The sequence below is a fragment of the Anomalospiza imberbis genome, chromosome 8 (genome assembly GCF_031753505.1).
Source record: "Anomalospiza imberbis isolate Cuckoo-Finch-1a 21T00152 chromosome 8, ASM3175350v1, whole genome shotgun sequence".
NCBI lineage: Eukaryota > Metazoa > Chordata > Aves > Passeriformes > Viduidae > Anomalospiza > Anomalospiza imberbis.
The window spans coordinates 24,761,701-24,767,642 of record NC_089688.1 but is presented as its reverse complement, the minus strand read 5'-3'; the positions used below and the strand labels follow the sequence as shown (position 1 = coordinate 24,767,642).

The window sequence follows — 5,942 nt, the reverse complement described above, 5'->3', positions numbered from 1 at the left end:
TTTTTAGAGCTTCTGACTCATTTCATCTCCAGAGACAAGCTTTCTCTACTGCTTCCATTCCTGGTCCAATGTTTGCAAATTCCTGGGAAATGAAATGAACAGTGAGCTCTTCTCTGACATCAATCCAGCTGTGCTGCCAGCTGCCCTTGCTCTCTTGAGTGATATTTTTGGGGGGGTTCAGAAGAGGGAGGGAGACTTTTAAGCAACATGATTCTACAGAAGCTCACCCAGGAGCATGGCAATCGGAAGATTGACTCTGATAGCAAGGAAGCAAATTAAAGGGTGAGCACTGTGGGCTGAGCCAAAGTCTGGGAAAGTTGATGAGAACTGCTCTTCCATTGCCTACTGCCTCCTGCATTTTGCATAAGCTCATTAATGATCTTCAGTTGATTTTGGTTGAATGGTAAAATAAAATAAAATATCCACTGAGCTTTAGAGCCCAGCTGCAAGGAACTAATTATTTTAATGTATTCTGTACCTGGTGTCTCATGGGAAATCAGCAAAGAAAGAAAGGAAATCCCTAACTTAGTAAAGTGCAGGAAACCTCTCTCACAAGGACAGCCATAAACAGGCTAGAAGTTGAGGATCTGTGGTCACTGTGGCCCTACAAGCTTTGTCATAACACCTCAAGAAGTGTTTTCAAAGACATCATCTAAGAGGGAAACTTCTCAGGTAGGTTAAAAAGTTTTCTTTAGAGCTCAGCCCTTAGGACAATTACATCTCAGTGCACCTCAGGGGGCTGCTGCCAATAGAGGCTTGATTTGCTGTCCATCATCAGCTTGCTGTATTTTCTTGGAAACTTTTCTTTAGGCTGGCTCATTATTTTACAATATGCCCTGGGGTGACACATGTCTATTTGGGTAGCAATGAGGAAAGGATATTGTCACTGAAGGGATTTGGTACAGAGTTTTGGTAAAGCATCCGAAATTGAGTTTTGGGATGAGTTGCTTGCATTTCAGGTGCAGAATCAGATTGGGTTTAGAACATTCTTTTTATTTAATTTTTTCAGCCAGAGGAGAATGGCCATCTTTGAGAGATCTATTTCAATTTGGCCGGCCACTGGATAACCACCAACACAATTGTGTCTAAGGACATGTCCACCTTCACCTTTCCTGATTTCCAAGGACAGTCTACCTGGTAAAAAAAAAAAATGGACTTAAACAAGAGTACAAACACTATGATGTGTTTGGAAGCTTCTTTCCAAAACCAGTCTTTTCTGCTCTTTCCAAATCTCTATAATCTCTATAATTGGCAGAAATAAAGAAAATCCATCCTGTAGAATATATACATGACTTGCTAAACCTGTTTGATTCACACTTCATTAAAATATCTATGTGCAACACTGAAGGAATCCTATGTTCTATAGGCCATATTTACATGATTTATATTGATTTTTCTCAAATATATTTTATTTTTATTAAAAGGTTGTGGGCTTTTTCTGTTGTCTGGCTGAATTTTTTTGTTGTTTTGTAAAGGGTTTACAGCAAAAACAGTATTTGCTGAAGTTGCAGTAATATCTCATGGAAAAAAAAATTAGTCTGAAAACCACAAGTATTCATATGGACTTTGAAAACACCCTTAGTCTAGCCAGAGAGAAAAAATAGGACCATTTTACCAGGAGAGGTGTTAGATTAAGAACAAAAGTATTGGATGATGTTGTTGGCTGAATAGAAAATTAAATTAATAGTACCTGATTGAGATATTTTTCAGACCATGAAATTGTCTAGTAAACCAGAAAGAAGGGTGAGGGGGGTTAATACACATTATTCATTAAAGATTTTTATTCATCTCTACAGTAACCAGAGACTTGGTACTATCTTGACACACAGTGCCTTTTGTGACAAGGAAGTTTGGTACTAAATCCAGCCCCACAGTGAGTTTGTCCAGTACACAGAAAAATATTTTACTGTATTCCCTTATTTATGAAGAGAAGGGCCTTTGTCTTCCTCAGCGTGCTGAGAGCACCACGGATATTTCTACTCCTCCTGCATGTTAATGTTAAACAATAGCATTTAGCCAGGAAAAGGTCAATGCAAAGAGATAATTCCAGAAACACTGAGACTCTTCTCCCCTGACCTGAAACCAGTGCACCTTCCTGCAGATGTCATCACCAAATGTCACCTGGTGCAAGCTCAGGCAGCACACTCTGATTTCCTTATTAGCCACTTGCTGAAACACTTCATTATTAAGCTACTTAAAAAACTGCCCCTTATCACACTCCTGATGGTGTGAATGTGCTGTGAATGAGCAGAATTGAGTAATTTATGCCCAAAGACATTTCTTTCTTAAAGATTTCTAGCTGTCTTTTAGCAAATTTGCCTGTATGCAGCCTGCTGCAGAACTTCTAAATATTTCTTTTTCCTTTTTCTAATTTACTTTAAAAGCTTGGCATTGATAACTGAAGTATAACTAATCTAAATGAGGCAGATTACTTAAAATATATTCATTCTGAGACATGAATCCAAGTCTGGAGGGAAGCAATGAAACACTGGAATTGGAAAAACCACCCCTGTAAATGTACACATGGGAAATTTCCAGGAAACTGGTCTCGCTCCATAGATCCCACTCTCTTTAAACAGCAAGGCCAATTTGCATCATGTGAACACCTTCCCTTTCTATTCTATTCAGGATTTTCCTTCCTCAAACAGCCTGTGCCAGCATATGCTGCATTGTAAACAAACCACTAGTTCCAGCTTATCCCGGTCTTACAGATATTGAAATTACCTCAGCAGTATTTATGATGCAGGTTCAGCTGTGCCTGGCCTTGGATATTTTATTGCTGTATATGATTTCTCCAGATTCACAGCATGCTCTGCATACCTTTCCCTGAAACTTAAATATGTTTTTTCCTGCCTGTCTCTTGTCCCAGGAATGTTCCTTTTCCTGTTGCCCCCAGTTCTCTGCCTCTTTCTGAGGCATGGGGCTCTGCAGACTGTTCTCTCTCTCTCTCTCTCTCTCTCTCCCATTCTGCTTACCTCATATGAGAAGACTGGTAGCTTTACTAATTCAGCTAAGATGCTCCTTCAGAAAAATCTGATATATTCCATGTGTAAGTTTTATATGAGCAGAAGGGAGGGACACCACCACATCCCCACTTACTGTTCACCAGGCAGTTCAGTTTTATCTTGTTACCTGCCATGAAAAAAAAAAATCAGTTGTGTTTTCTAATGTTAAATAAGACTGTTTGAAAGCACCATCATAAAAAAAGGGAGAAATAAAGCAAAGAGTAATGAGAGAAGCAATAAACAGCTTTCCATAAAAAGAAAAGAAAAAAGGAAGAAAAACAAGAAGAGCTGAAGCAGAGATGGAAGAAAAGCTGCTCCAGCATGCTGCAAGAGAAGAGGGCTTCAGTAACATGCAGACTTCTTGAAAGGGCAAAAAGTTTTTTCTTAAGCGAAAGTACTCTTTAGCTAGAGGAAAAGAGAAGGAGGATTATAATTATATACTGTTATTAACTAACAGTATCAGACAGTAACTTAGGATATCTCCATTTTTAAACCAGAATTTAGAAATTATTTCTAGTAAGGTGCACAAACACATGAAATGATACAGTATTCAAATCAAACTGAATGATCAGAGTAAAGTAGAACAATTTTTGAATTTAAAACCTGAAGAGCTATTTTAATCCAGTATTATCTTTCTGTATTTTCAATGAAAAGACCAGATACTAAATCTTTTCCGTATTGTTTAGTATGTCTATATTCAGCTTCAGCTGAAGTCAACAAGAATTTAGCTCTTCAAAGAATAAATATAAATTATATCACTGCTAAGAAAGATGATATAAAATATACCATGCGAATATGGTGTGCTAAGTATCACAGTTTGATAGCATAGCACACAAAGAGAAGAACATTTTTTTTTTAATTATCAGAAGGGAGGAAATTGATAACCATGTGCCTTACAATGTTCCTTAGATTCCAATTAGATCTGCTGTGCTAACAAGAAACTTGTGCTAAGAACATTTCTCCTGTTTAGCATGCACAATGTGACTTCACATCAAAACAGCAGGATCTGGCAGGAAGCAGCGCATTCCTGTGGGGGAATATCCCACACAGTTGTTTTCTAAGGTGAAACACAGGCTGGAGGGACTCAGTTGTCACACCAGTTGTTACCACCTATAATTGCTTTCAAAGATTAATGTCCTGTAATGATCCAAGACAGTCCTGTTATCTCTTTGCAGTGATTGATCTGAAACATCTGTCATCTACATTCTCCTGGTTAAGAGAGCTATTTTGCTCAGGAATGATGGGAAGGAGCCAACATTGTCATTGAGTTACAGTATGTTATGCATGCAAAATCAAAAATGTCACACAGCAGTCTCCCACTGAAGATTTAATGGCATCTGAACTGAAGCATTTTGTTTAGCATGGTGTCAGTGTAAACATGTTTGTTTACAAGCCTGCTGCTCGGCAGGTCCAACGTGGCAAAGCATCAGCAGAGGATGACAAAGTGGAGCCATTCTTTGATGACTTCAACTTCAGCCAAATCATTCCTGCTCTGATAGAGAAGGACAGATTCAGAACCTGCCCCTTTTTGCTAGTTTAAATAATCTGTTGATTACTCTTCTGTTTATTACTTCACAGTGTCCAAGCTCAAGAAATTTGATTGCCTGGAGAAACTTCCCATTGACCTCAAAGCATTTGTTAGAAAAGCTTCTGCACAGACCCAAAGTCATTAACCCATATGTATTGAATTTCTTACTTTGCTATAATGAACGAAGTATGGCAAGGCATTTGTAATGTGTAATTAGTAAAGACAAGCTGGCTCCTCCAGTTTAAATAATAACTGAAGGCCAGATTGTAAACAGAAGTCATTAAAGCGATTTGGATTTGCATTACCTCAGAAGCTAGCTCTGGTACAAATTTTGTCTTCAGTTTCAAATCAGGCTGACACAGCTTAAGGGAAATTGGCATTTGATATGTTATTTCCCTGTTCAACTTTTCACATTATGGAGAAAACAGGAGAGAAAAATCTGGAGCTGATTTTTTCTGGCCTGACCAAAAGGCTAGAGCAGGGAAGCTTTGGCTCATGTGCAATTCACTGTCCATTTTTCAATGGACAGACATGAATTCGATGAATTTTTTGGTTATACAGAACTAGTCAGAAATTTCCAGCTATTTGCTGAAGAGAATCAACTTTATCTTAAATACTGATTGATAAAAAAATTAAAAACTATACTCCAGAAATATGTATTTTTGTACGTGTTTGTTAGTGCATGTGTGTGTTCATGTGCATGCATTTGAAGTTTTCATTCAGAAAGTAATGTATATTTTAACATATCAAACAACTTTAGAATTCTACACATCTGAAGACATAGTGAAATATTAGCTTTGATCTTTGTGTTTCCTCATAGGAGCCACAGGGAAATCTGCACTTGCTTTATCCATCACTTCCCCATGACTATTGGAAGCAAAGAAACCCAGTTCATATAAAACTTCTGTAAATGAACACCATGACACATTTTCCATCAAAGCTGAGAAAAAGTTGGACTTTAAGGTAAGAAGCTCTCACGCAATCGGTACACTGAGAAAAGTATGCATTTCATGGATAGGAATCACAATATCGTGCATCACAAGGACAGCAAATACCAACAAAACAGGTTCCTGAACACACACACACTTTAATGAAAACTCGAGGAGTGCTGCTGCAGTGGTGTTTCCATTTCAGGTAAGCGCTGCCCAGAGGCCCAGCTGGAGTGCTGGGGTCCCTGGCAGTGCCCAGCCTGCCCTGCCGTTCCGTTATCCGCGCTGTTCCCGCTGGCACCACGTAGCGCCAGAGGCTCCGCTCTGGGCGCGGCAGCACCGGGCTGGAAATGATGCCCTCAGCCCAGAACATGGATTTTAATGAACGCAAGGGGAACATTCAGTTCTCACAACACTGGCAAACACTCACGGTTTTGTTCTGCTGCTGGACCCCTGAGAGGCACATACACATCCACACAT

General features: G+C 39.1%; 1 long non-coding RNA gene across 1 annotated transcript; it reads left to right on the top strand.

Moving 5' to 3' along the window:
- The first annotated feature begins 244 nt into the window (after window positions 1–244).
- On the top strand, window positions 245–4,996 carry LOC137478273 (uncharacterized). The gene is made up of 3 exons (XR_011001482.1): window positions 245–282; window positions 1,010–1,137; window positions 4,584–4,996. It is a non-coding gene; the product is annotated as an uncharacterized lncRNA (long non-coding RNA).
- Window positions 4,997–5,942: the final 946 nt, after the last annotated feature.